At 41.2% G+C, this 20581-nt stretch overlaps 1 protein-coding gene across 6 annotated transcripts in view; it reads right to left on the bottom strand.

Annotated features, from left to right (window-relative positions):
* BTBD7 (BTB domain containing 7) overlaps positions 1-20581 on the bottom strand; it is a 108219-nt gene that overhangs the window by 70984 nt on the left and 16654 nt on the right. The window contains exon 1 of one of the 6 annotated variants that reach the window (XM_033191513.1): positions 11870-11888. The exons of 4 other annotated variants lie outside the window; for them this stretch is intronic. The gene's annotated coding sequence lies outside the window, so the exon portion shown is untranslated. Of the gene's footprint in view, positions 1-4574; positions 4598-11869; positions 11889-20581 lie in introns of those variants that run through there. One more of the 6 variants, XM_033191512.1, reaches the window with a different exon arrangement.

Genomic DNA, 20581 nt, shown 5'->3' with positions numbered 1-20581 from the left:
CGAGTAGCTGGGATTACAGGCATGCACCACCATGACTGGCTAATTTTGTATTTTTAGTAAAGACAGGGTTTCACCATGTTGGTCAGGCTGGTATTGAACTCCTGACCACAGGTCATCTGTCTGCCTCGGCCTCCCAAAGTGCTGGGATTACAGGCGTGAGTCACTGTGCCCAGCCAAAAAATATTTTTACATATATACATACATACACACACACACATACATACACACACAATTAGTCAGTTGCAGTGGTAGGTGCCTATGGTCCTAGCTACTTGGGAGGCTGAGGCAGGAAGATTGTTTGTGCCAGGAGTTCGAGGCTGCGGTGAGCTATGATCACACCACTGCCCTCCAGCCTGGGCAAAAGAGTGAGACTTTCTTAAAAACAAAAACAAAAAACCCAAAGAAAAACCATAATGAGAGAGAAATGTAAAACTATATTAATACTTCACTCCCGTCAAATCTAAGGTACCACCACTGCTACAGACCACAGGCATTTGGACTCCCCATGTAATGAAAATTAACAAAGGGACAAGCAGATTTCCCAGAAAAAGCTTTTATTCTGGGGCTTGTCCTACTGTGCTAGAGCGTAAGGGAGACAGACAGCAGAGACTGGTTCCCTGAGAAGAGCCAGTAAGGATTTTTTTATTAGGCAAAGCGCAGGAATTGACATCAGGGGTAAGATATGCAGGCCGGGCTGGGCAAAGCATGTGAGGGGTAGAGTATGCAGGTTAGCAAGGCTGGTTGTGATGGTTATCTTGAGTATAGGTTAACTGGTGGTCTGTCTGGCTGGCAAAAACAAGGTTGGAAACCAATTGTTCAGCATTCCTTCCAGAGGTAAGACACTCAGCAACCTTGGTTTGATTTTGGATCTCCTAAGGCCAGTTTCTGGAGTTCTTTAAGCACAAGGCCCGGTTAAACATTATGAGAGCACAGAAGAATGGCGATTTTCTTTGTATGACTAAAGCCTCTGGATTAGTGGGTATAGCGCCAGTGAGGCAGTGGTGTGGAATTTGTGATCAGTGGGAATGTATGAAAAAATGCTACTGGGGGTGAGCTGAAGCCAAGCCTCATCCCTATTCTGGTTTTTTTTTTTTGAGACGGAGTCTTGCTGTGTTGCCCAGGCTGGAGTGCAGTGGTGCGATCTTGGCTCACTGCAAGCTCCGCCTCCTGGGTTCACACCATTCTCCTGCCTCAGCTTCCCAAGTAGCAGGGAATACAGGAACCCGCCACCATGCCCAGCTAATTTTTTTGTATTTTTTAGTAGAGACAGGGTTTCACCGTGTTAGGCAGGATGGTGTTGATCTCCTGACCTCGTGATCTTCCCGCCTCGGCCTCCCAAAGTGCTGGGATTACAGGCGTGAGCCACCGCACCTGGCCTCATTCTGTTCTTAATATGATGTATTATTCAAACCAAGAAGCTTGAGAGTGAAAAGGGGTACATACCAGAAAGGATGCCAGGACATGAGTCGCCCAGGTCTGACCAGGCAAAGTGGGATGAATGGTCATACCTATAGCTAAATCTCACATTTCCAGAGTAGCTTAGAAATAAAATAAAGTTTTGGGCCGGGCGCAGTGGCTCACGCCTGTAATCCCAACACTATGGGCAGAGGCGGACGGATCATGAGGTCAGGAGATCAAGACCATCCTGGCTAACATGGTGAAACCCTGTCTCTACTAAAAATACAAAAAATTAGCCGGGCGAGGTGGCGGGAACCTGTAGTCTCAGCTACTCAGGAAGCTGAGGCAGGAGAATGGCGCGAACCAAGGAGATGGAGCTTGCAGTGAGCTGAGATCACGCCACTGCACTCCAGCCTGGGCGACATAGCAAGACTCCATCTCAAAAAATAAATAAATAAAAATAAACAAAACAAAATAAAACAAAGTTTTAAAAGAAACAAAGGGCCGGGCGCGGTGGCTCACGCCTGTAATTCCAGCACTTTGGGAGGCTGAGGCAGGCGGATCATGAGGTCAGGAGTTCGAGACCAGTTTGACTAACATGGTGAAATCCCGTCTCTACTAAAAATACAAAAATTAGCCAGGCGTGGTGGCACGCGGCTATAATCCCAGCTACTCAGGAGGCTGAGACAAAAGAATTGCTTGAACTCAGGAGGCAGAGGTTGCAGTGAGCAGAGACCACGTCACTTTACTCCAGCCTGGGTGACAGAGTGAGGTTGTGTCTCAAAAAAACAATAAAAAAAGAAAGAAAGAAGGCCAGGCATGGTGGCTCACATCTGTAATCCCAGAACTTTGGGAGGCTGAAGCGGGAGGATCACTTGAGCCCAGGAGTTCCGAGATCAGCCTGGGAAACCTAGTGAGACCCTGTTTCTACTAAAAAATAAATAAGAAGGCAAGGCACGGTGACTCACGCCTGTGATCCCAGCACTCTGGAAGGCCGAGGTGGGTGGATCACAAAGTCAGGAGTTTGAGACCAGCCTGGCCAATACGGTGAAACTCTGTCTCTACTAAAAATACAAAACTTAGCCAGGCGTGATGGCGTGTGCCTGTAGTCCCAGCTACTCGGGAGGCTAAGGCAGGAGAATCACTTGAACCCAGGAGGCAGAGGTCGCAGTGAGCTGAGATCATGCCACCACACTCCAGCCTGGGCAACGGAGCAAGACTCTGTCTCCAAAAAAATAAATAAATAAATAAATAAAATAAAAATAAACAAAATTTCTTAAAAAAAAAAAACCTAAGTTAACAGAAAATGGCTTCCCTTGTCACCCTTGTCATACCCCAAGCATGTTTTACTTAACATAACAACATTGAGAGTTTACTATATGTCAGCCTGTTCTTAGAGCTTTCACAGGTATTAACTAATTTAATTATCCCTGTATCTTTTTGACTGATGAGGCTGAGAGGTTAGTAACTTGCCCAAAGTCACAAAGAGCTAGGATTACTTTTGTTTTTTTGTAAACCTTCAGTTCTATTCTTGGATACATTTCAAGAGCAACAAGACAAAAAGAGACTGTGAACAGCAAGCAGAAGCAGAATAAGCAATAAACCCATCTTTTGAGAGTATCTTCAAAAAGAGACGAGAGGGGGAGTTCAGAAAGCCACAACCAAGCTAGTATGTCTCTCTGGGGCCACTAAATATAGAGGCAGATGACCTCCACCTAGCACTGAAAACCCTAAAATTACCAATGACATAAAACAACAATATTTGTGACAGCAGCAACTCACTAAGGAGAAGATGAATTATGATCCATTAAAAATATTAAGACAGAGCTAGTAAGCTGCAGAGGTGGGCCTAGCATTCAGTTTCTTATATCTATGTGTAATCTTATCTTTGTATTTTTTTCTCTAAATTTTGAAGGAAAAATGTCCAGAGCAGACAAACATAATTCCACTTCAGAAATGGGAAGTGAATACACACCGGACAGTGTTACTTTTTGTGTTTAAAACAATCACTCACATAAAGCAGAAAATGACTTAACTGAAAGGAAAGCGTATGAAATCAAAGCAAAACGAAAGTGTCTTTCAGAATATTTACAGCTAGAATACATGTTTCTTGATGGCAGGATGTCACTTTGTTATGCTTGATCGATCATCCATCCATCCACCCATCTGCCATCTGGCTGCATAAATCAACAGGAATACATCAAGGAAAAAAGGATAGGTTGCTGGGCATGGTGGCTCATGCCTGTAATCCTGGCACTTTGGGAGGCCAAGGTGGGGGAATCACTTGAGGTCGGGAGGTCAAGACCAGCGTGGCCAATATGTTGAAACCCCATCTCTACTAAAAATACAAAATAACAGCCGGGTGCAGTGGTACGCGCCTGTAATCCCAGCTACTCTGGAGGTTGAGGCACGAGAATCACTTGAATCCAGGAGGCGGAGGTTGCGGTGAGCCGAGATCATGCCACTGCACTCCAGCCTGAGCTACAGAGCAAGACTCCATCTCAAACAAACAAACAAACAACCCCCAGACAAACAAACAACAAAAAAAGATAGGTTATTCCAGGTAGAACTAAACAGGATACATAAAGAGAAGTAACTCCTCTTCCAGTTAGTGTACTACTCTCAGTTCTCAACCCTACAACTCTATTATCTACTAATACTGACGCATAATTACTTACATTTCCACTAAACTTTAAGTTTCCCAAGGGTAGGTATTACATTTGTTCATCTTAGAATCCTTACCATTCACCACAGAATACAAAGTAAGCATATGATATTTGAATAAATCAATGTTAGTATTACCATGAATGTTGATAAATATCATGTCCAAGGCCTAACGGTACGTATGTTGTGAGTATGGGTAGGTATTAGATCAAAAAGCCTCAAAAGGCTGGGCACAGTGGCTCACACCTGTAATCTCAACACTTTGGGAGGCTGAGGCAGGAGGATAGCTTGAGGCCAGGAGTTCAAGGCCAGCCTGGGTAACACAGTAAGCCCTTGTCTCCACTAAAAACAATTAGGCCATGTGCAGTGGCTCACACCTGTAATCCCAGCACTTTGGGAGGCTGAGGCAGGTAGATCACTTGGGACCAGGAGTTTGCAACCTGCCTGGCCAACATGGCAAAACCCTGTCTCTACTAAAAATACAAAAACGAGCTGGGCGTGGTGGTGCATACCTATAATCCCAGCCACTTGGGAGGCTGAGGCATGAGAATCGCTTGAACCCAGGAGGCAAAGGTTGCAGTAAGCCAAGATTGCGTCACTGTATTCCACCCTGGGTGAGAGAGTGAGACTCTGTCTCGAAAATAAAACAAAAAACCAATTAGCCAGACAAAGTGATGTGTGCCTGTAGATCCAGCTATTCAGGAGGCTGAGGCGAGAGGATCATTTAGGCCTAGATATTGAGGTTGCAGGGAGCTATAAGCATGCCAGTGCACTGCAGCTTGGGCGACAGAGCAAGATCCTATCTCAAAAAAAGAGAGATAAGCCTCAAATGCCAAAGGTATTGGGTCTGTGTTCAGAACACAATAGAGGAACTACTGGAGCAAAGCACAGAACAGTAGGAGCAAAGCAGCACCATTATACTACCATTACAGAAAGACTATTGGAAGATGCTTGATGCAGAAAGACTTATTAGAGGATTCTTCCAGTAGTCCAGGAAAGTGTTACTAAGGTTCTGGCTTTATCTCTAAAATGCGGGCAACATAATAGCACCTACTTTACAAGGCTGTTTTAAGGGTTAAAATAATATGGACTGCTGGTTAGGCGTGGTGACTCATGCATGTAATCCTGGCACTTCAGTAGAATGAGGCAGGCAGCTCACTTGAGCTCAGGAGTTCGAGACCAGCCTGGGTAACATAGCAAGACCCCACCTCAGAAAAAATAAAAAATAAAAAATAAAAATAAAAGATAGTATGGACTGCCACTTGGAAAGCAGAAACAGGAGTCCATCAAAAGAGAAATGTCTTTTGAGGGACTTGGGCCTGTGCCAGGTCTGACCTGGACTGGACAAACTACATCTTAAGATGTTAAAATATTCTTAAAAAAAAAAATCGGTTTCTAGCCATTCAAAGTAGAGAACCAATTCCTGGGAAGTGGTCCATTAAGAATGAACGTGGCTGCACGGTGAAGACACGAATGGGCATCTCCTACTCTGCCACCTTTACTTCAAAGCTCACACTCCAAACGCTTCATCCTGTCCTACAACCTCAGACGATCCTCCTAAAGCAACAGATGGAAAATGGGAATTAGAGGGCTGAAAAGGCCCCCCCAGAGGGAAGCCTGACTCTAGGCCAATGTGTGTTGCTTATTCCTCTTATCTGGGTCTTTGGCAGCAGACCTGAGAAGTGATGCCTACAGCAGCCAGTGCAGAAGCTGCCTTGGCCTGGACATCCCCAAAAGTTTTGTTGTCTTCTAACAGCTAGAATCCCCCAAAACTGAAGTAGCTCTGGAAGAAGCCTGAAAAGTTTTCCCCAAAAGTCAGGAAAAAGAACCTATAAGCAGAGGGTGAAAAATTATTATGAGGCCCTGCAAGACAGACTGTAGAACTTGCCCAATCAACTCTCATAAGTTGATGGGGCCTGCCGTTTGGAGCTCTTGTGTTTACGATATGGAAAACTAGCATTAAGCCAGGCACACAACATTTTATTGAATAAAGGAAATCACTGTTCTAACCAGGGACAACTGTTTTTACTGTGGGCTTGACAGTGTACAGAAAGATGGTTCACTCTAGATTTAGAGATGGTGATAAAAATGAGTCTAGATTTGAGTTTATTTATTTATTTATTTTTATTTGTGAGACGGAGTCTCGCACTGTTACCCAGGCTGGAGTTGCAGTGGTGTGATCTTGGCTCACTGCAACCTCCGCCATCTGGGTTCAAGCGATTCTCCTGCCTCAGTCTCCCGAGCAGCTGGGCTTACAGGCACGTACCCCTACACCCGGCTAATTTTTGTATTTTTAGTAGAGACGGGGTTTCACCATGTTGGCCAGGCTGATCTCGAACTCCTGACCTCAGGTGATCTGCTGGCCTCGGCTTCGCAGAGTGTTGGGATTACAGGTGTGAGCCACCACCCCCGGCCTAGATTTGAGTTTAAAGAGCATTTGCAGAGAGAAATAGAACTGACATCAGAGAACACATTCAAATCAAATGAATTTAAAGGTAAAAAAATGCAATTTCTCCTAAATTCCATTCAAAGCCAAAACATTCAGATTTTCTGACACCAACTTAGCAAATGTTAAAAATAAAAGGGTATATTTCTTGTTGATAAGTTACCGTGGGTTCCACTAGTAGAGCTGGAGAGAGAGGCAAATATGCTGGGTGAACTCTATAGTAAGCCTGAGACTATAGCTGCACAGACAGAAGAGGAGAACACAGAACAAAACAGAAACTCAAAGGTTTCCTCATCCAGGGCAGTCTTCACGAGAACAGTTCAAATTCCAAACTGTTAGATCATTAAAGGAATAGACATGTGAATAGCCCTATGAATTATTCAAATTCTTATAAATGGGAAGCCAATAATGGCTTAGGAGTTGAGGTGATTACATAGTAACATTCTATTTTTCTTCACATTACGGGGACTCAGAATCTAAACAAATATGGGGGTGGGGGACCAATTACTTTAAATTTTCAGTGAAAAAGAGTTACAAGCTATATATAATGGCTTAATACTGGCCACTCACTCCATTTTGATGAGCTCCTGCCCATCAGAATATCTGCTATTTAAAGAATCTTTGTTGGCATGTCAAATGAAAAATGTGTCCCTCCTAAGTTTCCTCTGAAGTCTACACTTAGAATCTTGTATATAGTGGTCCTTGTAAAAAAAAATACTAGTGGCTGTGATGATGAACAAGTTTTGAGAACGTTCAGCTATAAAAGACCCTCTCTGTAAGAGACATCAACAAGGTCTCTTAGGAAAAACAAGAAGTAGAAAACCAGACAAAACTCTTACTCTTACAAGGATTATTAGAGGGCTTTCTTGTAACTATGATAATTTTTCCTCAACCCCATTGCTTGTCCTGTGCTACCCACTTGTAGCAGAAACACTGGGAGAGGATATTACAGTCTAAATATATCAAAATGAAACAGATATTCTCGGCCCTGGTACGGCAATGTAAGTCTGCATCTTAAAACACTATATTTCATTTGTTTAGGACCCTGTCTTAGTCTGTTTTCTGTTGCTGTAACAGAACAGCATAGACTGGGTAATTTATAAAGAAAAGAAATCTATTTCTTACAGTTCTGGAGGGTGGGAGGTCCAAGACCACCCCAATATCTGGTGAGGGCCTTCTTGCTGTGCTATAACATGGCTGAGGCCATCATCACACAGCAAAAGGGCAAGAGCATGCATGTCAGTTCAAGTCTCTCTTCCTCTTACAAAGCCACCAGCCCCATTATGAGGGCCCCACCTTGATGATTTTATCTAATCCTAATTACTTTCCAAAGGTCCTACATTCCATTGACATACAAATTTGGGGATTAAGTTCCCAACACATGAAATGTGGGGAACAGCAAACCATAGTAGACATCTATAATAAAAAATTAAGATAATACATATGAGGTCCTTATCATAGAACACATCGTGAAGAATGCTCACCAAACTGGTAAGGGGAATGGTGGAGAGGAAGAAGGAAATGATGACTGAAGTCTCTACCTTGCATAACTAGGTGGTTACAATGTTGTAAACCAAGAAGCATATAGGAGAAGCAATTTATGGGTTCACTGAGGGTGATAAACGTAATGGGTTTGAAGTCTGAGAAAGACATATTAAGGAGGCCAAGCACAGTGGCTCCAGCCTGTAATCCCAGCACTTTGGGAGGCTAAGGAGGATTGCTTGAGGCCAAGAGGTCGAGACTAGCCTGGGCAACAAAACAATCCCATCTCTTTTTAAAAAAAATATATATATATATACACATATATATATCAGGGAAGAAACAATTCAAACAGAACATAAAGAAGTCTAAAAACAAAAGTTTTCTAATACAATTAATATCTCATTTCTAAAGGTAATATTCCTCGTATTACCATACAGCATTCTCCCAAGATAATTCATTTACTTTTAAATGAGGGTGTTATTTATAAATATCAATGTTTGTAAAAAGATAAATGGAGAGTCTAAGAAGTAATGGTGCTTATTTCTTGAGGCTCAGTTATTTCTGGCATAACTTCACATTACTGCACAGCACCCAGCAAAATATGGGTGATCTCTAACCTCTCTTGAGATCTGAGTCTATGTGTTCTCCTAATATATGTATCACTGTCCCATATATCAGTAAGATACTTGGTTATTAAAGTATTTTATTATCTAAGATTTTTAGAGATCATTTCTTAAAACTCAGATTCTCTTTATCAGTTGTCTCATTCTGTCTTCCCTGAACAGATGATAAAATACATTCTTTGGGTTCACTGCACATGTCCCTCTGCCAAGAAAATAACATTTCAGAGGAAAAGGTTATGTCTTCTATGTAGTAATCATTATTGGAATGTCATGTCAGCAGTAATATCTTCCTGACATCTCTCACACCACAAATACAGTATTTTCTAGATTAATAGTATATGTAAATTATCACTAACATTTTTCTATACTTTTCTTTTTTTTTTGAGATGGAGTCTCACTCTGTCGCCCAGGCTGGAGTGCAGTGGCCGGATCTCAGCTCACTGCAAGCTCTGCCTCCCGGGTTTACGCCATTCTCCTGCCTCAGCCTCCCGAGTAGCTGGGACTACAGGCGCCCACCACCTCGCCCGGCTAGTTTTTTGTATTTTTTAGTAGAGATGGGGTTTCACTGTGTTAGCCAGGATGGTCTTGATCTCCTGACCTTGTGATCCGCCCATCTCGGCCTCCCAAAGTGCTGGGATTACAGGCTTGAGCCACCGCGCCCGGCCTTTTTTGTTTGTTTTTAAGAGGCAGAGTCTCACTGTGTTGCTCAGGCTGAAGTGCAGTGGTACAACCATAGCTCATAATGCCCGGGCTCAAGCAATCCTCCAGCCTCAGCCTCCCAAGTGGCTAGAGCAGGTGTGTGCCATCATGTCCAGCTAATTAAAAAACCTTTTTTTGTAGAGACAGGGTCTCACTAATGTTGTGCAAGCTGGTCTTGAACTCCTGGCCTCAAATGATCCTCCTGCCCTGGCCTCCCAAAGTGCTGAGATTACACGCATGACACAGCACACCCAGCCCTGTACTTTACTTTCTAGAGCTATCTTACAACAATTGATTTCCTCATATAGGTACTAGGTACTGGTCGAGATAGGCTGTCATCTGATCCCTGAGTTGTCTCCTTGAAAAGCATTTCTTGCTCCTACCTCAGGGCTCTTCCCTTTGCTGTACCACTCTTCTGAAACGTCTTCACATGGTTCATACTCTCATTTTTACTGAAGTCTTTGCTCAAATGCTACCTCTCGGAGAAAACTTCCCTAATTAGACTATATAAAATAACATCCCACTCCATCATTCACTATCCTCTTTCTTCAGTTTATTTTCTTTGCAGTAGTATTTTTCCAACACTTGAATTTCATTTATTCAACACTAAATCCTTACCACATAATACAGTACCTGGCACTTAGGAGGCATTAAGTTGAAAACTGCTGAATGAAATTAGTTTAAAAAAATAAACATTTAGTAAGGAAAGGCTTATCTGTAATCATTCGTTAAGATCTTGAGTACAAAAACTATTTCTTGGGATCCATATTCCTTCACAGTTTAAGCCTCTTAGAAGATTGTGATTGAAAAATTGGATTAGTTAATCCCAGCACTTTGGGAGGCCGAGACGGGCGGATCACGAGGTCAGGAGATGAGACCATCCTGGCTAACACGGTGAAACCCCGTCTCTACTAAAAATACAAAAAACTAGCCGGGCGAGGTGGCGGGCGCCTGTAGTCCCAGCTACTCGGGAGGCTGAGGCAGGAGAATGGCGCGAACCCGGGAGGCGGAGCTTGCAGTGAGCTGAGATCCGGCCACTGCACTCCAGCCTGGGCGACAGAGCGAGACTCCGTCTCAGAAAAAAAAAAAAAAAAGAAAAGAAAAATTGGATTAGTACTTGAAAAAAATTTCCTAGAAAAAAGCCTCATGGACCACAGCGTACATATACCCTCAGATATGACTCTGTGGAGATGTTTCCATAAGCAATAAAGTAATTAATTTTTTAAAACAGACTGCTTCCTCAATAATTAAACACAGATATGATCCAGAAATACCAATTGTGGATATATACCAAAAAAAGTGAAAACAGGGACTCAAACAGATGTGTACACCCATGTTCACAGCAACATTATTCACAGTAGCCAAAAGGCAGAAGCAACTCAAGTGTCCACAGACAGATGAATGGAAAAACAAAATGTGGTGTAGACACAGAGTGGTTTATTCAGCCTTAAAAAGGATGGAAATTCTGACACATGCTGAAACACAGATGAACCCTGAGAACATTATGTTAAGTGAAATAAGCCAGTCACAAAAGGACAAAAACGGATTCCACTTATATGAAGTACTTAACCAAATTCATAGAGATGGAAAGTAGAATGATGGTTGTCAGGGGCCAGGGAGTTAGTCTTCAGTAAGTACAAAGTTTCAGTTGGGAAAAATGAGAAAGTTCTGGAGATGGATGGTGGTGATAGCTGCACAACAATGTGACTGTACTTAATGTTGCAGAACTATATATACACTTAAAACTGGTTAAAATGGTAAATGTTACTTTTTTTTTTTTTTTTTTGAGACGGAGTCTCGCTCTGTCACCCAGGCTGGAGTGCAGTGGCCGGATCTCAGCTCACTGCAAGCTCCGCCTCCGGGGTTTACGCCATTCTCCTGCCTCAGCCTCCAGAGTAGCTGGGACTACAGGCACCCGCCACCTCGCCCGGCTAGTTTTTTTGTATTTTTTTAGTAAAGACGGGGTTTCACTGTGTTAGCCAGGATGGTCTCGATCTCCTGACCTCGTGATCCGCCCGTCTCGGCCTCCCAAAGTGCTGGGATTACAGGCTTGAGCCACCGCGCCCGGCCAATGTTACATATTTTTAAGTGACAACTTAAAAAATGGAAAAAACTTCACAAAAAAACATTAAAACAGAAAAGCAATGACATATCTTCCCTCTCCACTCCCTTTTTTAAACATTCCCCCCAACTTCATGTTCCTTTTAATGACTGGAGTGGGAGTATCTTACATCAGAATGGGAGTATACAGTTTACCAACGGCTTTTTCATGTGTTAAGCCATTTTATTCTCACATTAAGTCTTCCATGTAGACAGCACAGGCATCATTCTCTATTCTCCAAATGAGGAAATTAAAGTAGAGACTTTAAAGTGACTTATCCAAAGTCAAACAAAGAGTAAAATGGGCCAGGTGCAGTGGCTCATGCATGTAATTCCAGCACTTTGGGAGGTCAAGGTGGGTTGATAACCTAGGTCAGGAGTTTGAGACCAGCCTGGTCAACATGGTGAAATGTCATCTCTACTAAAACACAAACATTAGCTAGGTGTGGTGGTGCACCTGTAATCCCAGCTACTTGGGAGGCTGAGGCAGGAGAATTGCTTGAACCCAGGAGGTGAAAGTTGCAATGACCTGAGATTGTGCACTGCACACCAGCCTGGACAACAAGAGCGAAACTCCTCTGTCTCCAAGAAAAAAAAAAAAAAAAAGAATAAAATGGCAAAGCCAAGACCAAAGACCAGGCCTTCAATCCCTCACCTAGTGTGTGTCTTATCCCCACAACTCCCGCACCCCTGCTAAACAAGACAGCGTCTCAGAATTCTTCAGTCCTAAACCAACCTTTCTGAAGGAATCTGCCACGTCCACCTTACGCTTCTGTGTCCACTGTGCTGCTGTTTCTATCACTCAACCCTTAAGTCTCCAGTTTCTACTTTATCACCCAATTGAGGTAAAGGGACAGATCTTAATCTCTCTAGCGCTGTGTATTGTTGAACAGTAAAACGTTTCTTGATTGTGATTAATACTCCATAAATATCAAACCTCCTAGCATTCAAACACAGAGGACAATTAAATGACTAAGCTTCTTGGCCGGGCGCGGTGGCTCAAGCCTGTAATCCCAGCACTTTGGGAGGCCGAGACGGGCGGATCACGAGGTCAGGAGATCGAGACCATCCTGGCTAACATGGTGAAACCCCGTCTCTACTAAAAAAATACAAAAAACTAGCCGGGCGTGGTGGCGGGCGCCTGTAGTCCCAGCTACTCGGGAGGCTGAGGCAGGAGAATGGCGTAAACCCCGGAGGCGGAGCTTGCAGTGAGCTGAGATCCGGCCACTGCACTCCAGCCTGGGCGACAGAGCCAGACTCCGTCTCAAAAAAAAAAAATGACTAAGCTTCTCTATTCTCATCTCTTCCTATTACTTGTTTTTCCTTCTTTCGCAGGAGATACTTTTTTAATTTTTGTAATAAAAATGAAAAAATATACGATAAAAAAGTGGAGAAAATAGTTAATGGACCTCTAACCATTGCTAAGTTTCAACCAACATTTACCAATTGGTAGGTGTTTTTTTCCTTTAGAAATGGGGTCTTGCTCTGTTGCAGAGGTTGGAGTGCAGTGGCACAAACATAGCTCACTGTAACCTCAAACTCCTGGACTCAAGTGATCCTCCTGCCTCAGCTTCCCAAAGTGTTACAATTACAGGTGTAAGTATCAACTAAATCCCAGTCCACTATCTACCCAATCCCACTAGAATATTTTCAAGCAAATCTCAGATAGCATATTATTTCACCTGTAAATATTTCCATATTTACCTCTAAAAGGAAGTATGTAAATCAACTACAGACTGCTATCACATCTAAAATAAACAATAATTCCTTAATATTAAATTCCTAGGCAGTGTTAACATTTCCCAAATTGTTTTTTCTTTGTTTGAATTAGGATCCAGATAAGGTCTACACATTGTGACTGGATGACTATGTCTCTTCAATCTCTGTATACAGGTTCCTTCTCCTTTACAATGTGTTGTTGTTGAAGAAATCAGGTTAGCTGGTAGTTTCCTACAGTTTGGATTTTGCCAAATGCATTACCATGATGTAGTTTAATAATGTTCTTCTGACTCCTGTATTTACAGTAAAATGATAGATATATCTAGAGCTGTGATCAGATTCAGGATCATTTTTGTATTAAAACATTTTGGTGGGGGGTAGGCGCGGTGGCTCACGCCTGTAATCCTAGCATTTTGGGAGGCCGAGGTGGGTGGATCACCTGAGCTCAGGAGTTTGAGACCAGCCTGGGCAACATGGTGAAACCCCATCTCTACTAAAATACAAAAAATTGGCTGGGTGTAGTGGCATGCACCTGTAGTCCCAGGTACTCAGGGGCTGAGGCACAAGAATCACTTGAACCTGGGAGGCGGAGGTTGCAGTGAGTCGAGAGCACCACTGTACTCCAGCCTGGGCAACAGAGTGACTGTTTCCAAAAACAAACAAACAAAGCAAAAAACCTTTTTTGTTTTTGCCAAGACTGCTTCACAGGTGGCAGGTAGTACGTACTTCCAACAGTTAAGTTCAAAAGTCTATTGAATTCCCTTTCTTTGATATTAACAGTTATCAATGATCACCAACTGGAACAATCCATTAAGGGGGTTGAAAAATGATCACATGATAGTCTATCATTCTTTCTTTATTCACTAGCTGGAATAGTTCTATAAAAAAACTCAACCACTATTCAGTTGTCCTGGTGCAGTCTGTATAGAAAGGACAGAATAAATGAGTAACTTTTTACTTTTATTTACTAATTTTCACAACCATTAGTAATAGCTTCCTAGCATCCTTAAAGACAATCAGTGAGTTTTAAAAAGTTTTGCATTCATAGACTTACATCTATGTGACAGGTTTTAATCCTTTGTAGTTATCCTTATTGAAGTTCAAACTGTCCCATCTTTGGAGAGTAAAGCCTTATTCAAATTGGTTCCTGAAACCTTATGACATAATCCTAACCTCTGCCTCCGAGAGCTTCCTTACCCTTCCGGTATTACGACTTATTCCAGGCATATCTTGTATTTTTCTTGCCTTTGATTTGGAACCAGTCATTTCCTTAAAGAAGCCCTAATTCCTTTTAGTGGGAAATGGTATTCAGAAACCACAATCTCAGTAATAGGGATGCTCAATGCCTTTTCAGTACACAGATCTAAGACATTATATATACACATATCTATATAAACATGTACATAGATACATAAATGTACATTACCATTAGTTTATACTGTTGCTTCCAATTCAAATTCAGTTTTATAGGGTTTTTTACTTAATCTCACTGATCTTATTTCTCCTTTCTCACAAGTGAAAACTCTCTATTCTCAATGCAGCCTACATAATAGTTTATCACAAAATATTCACACAACCTGAGAATAAAAATATTAACACTATCATCACCAATATGATACATGAAAATCTTTTTATTTTTAATTTAATTTTTTTAAACAATTCTTTTTACCTTTAGGATATATCCAACTTGGAATATTCTACAAATTACTGTGTATGTAAGTCACTTGGAATTGTTTACTCTGTGTGATTATATAACCAACTGGAAATCCACTTTATAAGATTTATTTTGACTTTTAGTCATTGCATTTTTAACTTTGTTATATAATTACTTAAAATATTTAAGTGGGTATAAAGTTAAAATTAAAAAAAAGATATATCCAAAGAATACAAATTGCTGTCCCTGTCTATTCTAGTCCCTGCCTGCCCCATAGGTAACTGTACTTATACTTTATGCAGCATTTTATATTCCCTGTTTTTTGGCTATTACCTATTGGTTCCCTACTATAAGCAATGCTGCAATTAAGTTAGTAACTTCCTTCTCCTTTCTCTCCCCCAGTATTTTAAGTGATATATTTTTATTTACAGTGAATACCTATAGATAACCAATGAGCTTATACTACATTTCATATATTCCCCCCACATTCTTGATAATTAAACTTTACCTATAAACTATGGGTGGTTACATACTACACTCTCAGTCTTAGTTGTACCAATAAAATATATATTTAATGCTCATCATCAGCTTAAAGTACCAGTTAAAGAGTGTTAAGAATACAGGTCTACAATTCTTTTTCAAATAGAAATCTTTGGAGCCACATACATTAAAAAATTCACTTTTTTCCTTTGCTTTCAAAAAGAAATAATATGGTTATAGTAATCTGACAGCAATGATTTAAGCATATCCTTAGAATGACCTTGTATGGCAGATGCACCTGAATGTGTGTTCTGAGCTAGGGAATCCAGGAGTGGCCAACCCAGAGATTCCTTCCTTGTCTATAAGGACATCTGAGCCCCCAACCTGTCCCATGGAACATAAGCCCTACAGGAGACTGAGGCTCCAAGTTTTGGGTTGAATAAAGAGTGCCAGGTGGAGGTTGCTAGGTGGAAGTGCTAAGTGGAAATGCTATATAAACTGCATGCATATGGCAGGCGGTTGTGGTTCTTCTGCCCAGGCCACCGCCACTGGACTTGTATGTAAGGCAGTTCTCCTGTCCAGCCCACTGCCACTGGACCCTCTCCTTTGTATGTAAGCCCCCAGTAAAATCCCACATCTCCTTTGCCAGCTCTGGGTCTCTTCTTAGGCCTCTTGAGCCTAATGCCATGCCCCCTGGAGTGACAAAGGTTTGGCATGACATATGGTATACCAAACATTTACTGTATACTACATAACTATGCCCAGTGAAATCTGGCACAGCACCCTAATTTGTTTGAAACATCAAACAAATTAATATTTTGCAGTAAAATATACTATTTAGATTAACTTATGTTAGTTTAGGTTTGGTTTTGCTGGCAGATAAATCTGGTTCATGTCAATGTTTGCCATCAAATTAAGTCCTCCCAAACTCCCTAAAATAGTTTTCAGAACTTTTGGGATTTCAAATTATAAATAAGAGAATGTGGACCTGTGGTTAAAAATAGTCTTTTCCCTTATCCACCCACCGCCAAAAACAGTCAAGTCAGAAAACATTTCTATTCAGGTTAAATGAAAATCTTTAAATTGACATTTTCTATAAAATTCCATTGCATTACTGCAAATGAAGATTAGTTAGTTGTTAGGGTTTTTCTAGGAGAATCTTATTAAGCCATGTGGTTGTTTTTTTTTTTTAATAACATATTATAATTCAAAATAGCTGTCAGTCCCCTGCTGATACTTTTTCCCCATTAAAAATGCATCTTTAAAAGAATATAAAAGTACATCACATTCCACTAATCTATGCAACAATCTTCTAAATGTAACCAGAATTTTTCAAACTAGAAAATGATGGAAAGAATGCAGAGAAATGAGGTGAGTACGGTTCTTAGAATTTTGAGTCTTCTGAAGAGGAAAGTATCTGAATTTTTGACTTATCCTAAAATGACACTACACACACACACACACACACACACACACACAGTACATATATATACACACATTTATTGTATTGTATTGTATTTTTATTTTTATTTGAGACAGGGTCTTGCTCTGTTGTCTAGGCTAGAGTGGTTCACTCATAGCTCATTGCAGCCTCCAACTCCTGGGCTCAAGCAATCCTCCTGCCCCAGCCACCCGAGTAGCTAGGACTATAGGTGTGTGCCAGCATGCCCAGCTAATAAAAAACAACAATTCTTTTTTCTTTTTGGTAGAGACGGGTCTCACTATGTTGCCCAGGCTGGTCTTGAACTCCTGGAGTCAACTGACCTTCCTGCCTCAGCTTTGCAAAGCACTGGGATTACAAAGTATGAGCCACCTCACCTGGCCGAAACTATATTCTTAGTGTTCTTGTAGTATTTCTAGTTATGAAGTACTTCTTAAATAAAATATCTGCTATAAATGCATAGTAAGCGTGGTCTGAAATCTGTTATCTCTTAACTGTTTAAATGATTTACAGCTGTTACTCTCCAAAGAGTAACAACCCAGGAATAGTCACTAGGGAAGTCTTCTAGATAATCATTCTTAAACAGGGTAGGAAAACCCAAACCAGTGAAGAAATCATTAAAAGAGATACTGAATTATTAGAAAAAAATTTTAAATGTGGATATGACTATCTTCCTCTTTATGAAAACTAAATTTATATTAAATCCTAAATTTAAAAACTATTATGCATTCATATGTATATCAAAATTTAAAATCCGGCCAGGTGGCAGTTCATAAAAAACTATTTTCATTTCATAATATATCAAAGTTGTAAAAATATGGCCACATACAAAATTTTTTTTTACCTTTAAGAAATTCCTACACAGAACTGTGTTGTATAAATATGTAATAATTTACTCAACCAAATCCATACTGAGGGTCACATCCAATTTTTCAATATTATAAACAGCACTGCAATTCTTTTACACGTATCTTTGCCCACTCTGCCCAGTCTAAATTATGTCTTTAGAATAAATCTCAAGAAGGTTCTTGGGTTAAAGGATATACATGTTTCTAATTTGAAGACATATGGTCAGAAAAGTTGCAATTTACATTCCTATCAGCTCTGCATGAGAATGTCCAAAATGCTGGACGTTATTCATCTTTGCAATCTGATGGAGGAAAACTTATGCCATTGCTATTTTAATCTCTTAAAAATTATTAAACTGATACTCATTAGTCCCCATGTTGCTTTATATTCTTTGCCCATTTTTCTATTTGGCTGTTCTTTTTACTAATTTGCAACACTTTCTATATTAATTTTTTTTTTTTTTTTGAGGCGGAGTCTCACTCTGTCGCCCGGACTGGAGTGCAGTGGCCAGATCTCAGCTCACTGCAAGCTCCGCCTCCCGGGTTTACGCCATTCTCCTGCCTCAGCCTCCCGAGTAGCTGGGACTACAGGCGCCCGCCACCTCGCCCGGCTAGTTTTTGAATTTTTAGTAGAGACGGGGTTTCACCGTGTTAGCCAGGATGGTCTCGATCTCCTGACCTCGTGATCCGCCCGTCTCGGCCTCCCAAAGTGCTGGGATTACAGGCTTGAGCCACCGCGCCCGGCCTCTTACTGCAAATATTTTTACATCAGAAAACAAATTTATATATAAATATACAAGTAGTTAGGACAATATTTGAGAAAGTTCTTTCAATCTGTGTTGTAATCTCCAAATTAGAGTATGTGAGTAAATACTCTTTTATTAAGGAGGAAGTTAACATTAAATTAAGAGTTTACAACACAGTTATTGTTTCACGTCATTTGGCATACCAACATTTAACATTTTATTAAGTCCTAAGTATTAAGCTAACTAAATTACCTGCTGTTGCTTGGAAGTGAGATGGATAAATTTTTCAGATAACTGTAGGATGCTTTTGTTAGCTGCTGAGGTGTACAATGTTAGGCTTGACTTTTTACTGAATTTCCTGAGAACGTGGTGCTTAATTGACACTATTCTTTCTCCATTATTTGTAGATATGTCTGTTCAGCCATTGTGGTTCTGACATCTAGGGCATTTTCATCACCCCCTAAAAGAAGTTCCATTAGCAGTCACTCACCTCAATTCCCCAGTCCTAGGCAACTACTAATTTAATTTCTATCTCTATTGATTTATTTTGGACATTTTATATAAATGGGATCATGTAATAATGTGGGCTTTTGTGATTGGCTTCTTTCACTTTAGCACAATGTTTTCAAGGTTCATCCATATTGTAGCATGTATCAGTACTACTTGATTCCTCTTTACTTGCTGTATAATATTCCATTGTATGGATATACCACATTTTATTTGATTTATTCATTCATTCATTTACCTATTGATGGACATTTGGGTTGTTTCCACTTATTGGTTATTATGAATAATGCTGTTACAAACATTTGTGTACAAGCTGTGTAGATATGTACTTCCATTCCTCTTAAGTATATGCCTAGGAATAAAATGTATTTTTTTTTTTTTTTTTGAGATGGAGTTTTGCTGTTGTTGCCCAGGCTGGAGTGCAATGGTGTGGTCTCGGCTCACTGCAACCTCTGCCTCCCGGGATCAAGCAATTCTCCTGCCTCACCCTCCTGAGGAGCTGGGATTACAGGCATATGCCACCACGCCCAGCTAATTTTTTTGTATTTTTAGTAGAGACGGGGTTTCATCATGTTGGCCAGGCTGGTCTCGAACTCATGACTTCAGGTGATCCACCTGCCTTGGCCTCCCAAAGTTCTAGGATTACAGGTGTAAGCCACCATGCCCAGTCTTTTTTTTTTTTTTTTTTTAATAGAGACAGTCTCACTCTGTCACACAGGCTGAAGTGTGATGGCACGATCATAGCTTGCTGTATCTTCAAAATCCTGGGCTCAAGTGATCCTCCTGAGTAATTGGGACTACAATATGCACCACTGTGCCCAGCTAATTTATTTTTATTTTTTCTGTTGAGACAGGGGTCTTGGTGTGTTATCCAGGTTGGTCTTGAACTCTGGGCCTCAACTGATCCTCCCACTTTGGCCTCTCAGAGTTTAAGGATTACAGCTGTGAGCCACCATACTGGGCCTAACATGTATTTTTAATTATTGTTCCCCTTTTCCACTCCCCACTATAAGGTAAACTATATAAAGTCAGGGTTTTTATTTTATTTACTGTTGCATCTCCAGTGCCTAGAACTGTGTCTGGCAAATATAGTAGGTGCTCAACAAATTTTGCTGAATGTATGAACGAAATAGCAAAAATGTTTGCTTGCTCTGACACAGTAATTGAGCAGAGATGGAGGGACAGTTCATATTCAAGATGGTAAAGAGATCATAATATTGCTGTGGCAAACTGGGAAAATGCCTATGTAACAGACAACTGTAATTTTTTTTTTTTTTTTTTTGAGATGGAGTCTCACTCTGTAAGCCCAGGCTGGAGTGCAGTGGCGCGATCTTGGCTCACTGCAAGCTCCGCCTCCCGGGTTCACGCCATTCTCCTCCCTCAGCCTCCCCAGTAGCTGGGACTACAGGCGCCCGCCACCGCGCCCAGCTAATTTTTTGTATTTTTAGTAGAGACAGGGTTTCACTGTGGTCTCGATCTCCTGACCTTGTGATCCGCCCGCCTCGGCCTCCCAAAGTGCTGGGATTACAGGTGTGAGCCACCGTGCCCGGCCGACAACTGTAATTTGATCCTTAGTATTAGATTAAATCTGGTGCAAAGCAAGCAAAGCGGGTCAGGGAAAAAAACGCGAGATGAGGCAGGACAGGTAGGCAGACCCCAAGTCATGCATATTCCTGCAAAAAGGCTAAGAGTCCTGTAGTTAAGAAATCTGTTTAACTTTGTTTAATTCAGCCTTTCCGAACTTAATCACAGAAACTTTCATAAGAAAGAGTGC

The sequence above is a fragment of the Trachypithecus francoisi genome, unplaced genomic scaffold, assembly GCF_009764315.1.
Source record: "Trachypithecus francoisi isolate TF-2019V2 unplaced genomic scaffold, Tfra_2.0 Lachesis_group3, whole genome shotgun sequence".
Taxonomy (NCBI): Eukaryota; Metazoa; Chordata; class Mammalia; order Primates; family Cercopithecidae; genus Trachypithecus; species Trachypithecus francoisi.
Note: the sequence above shows the minus strand (reverse complement) of the source record. Positions and strands in the feature narration are given on the sequence as shown.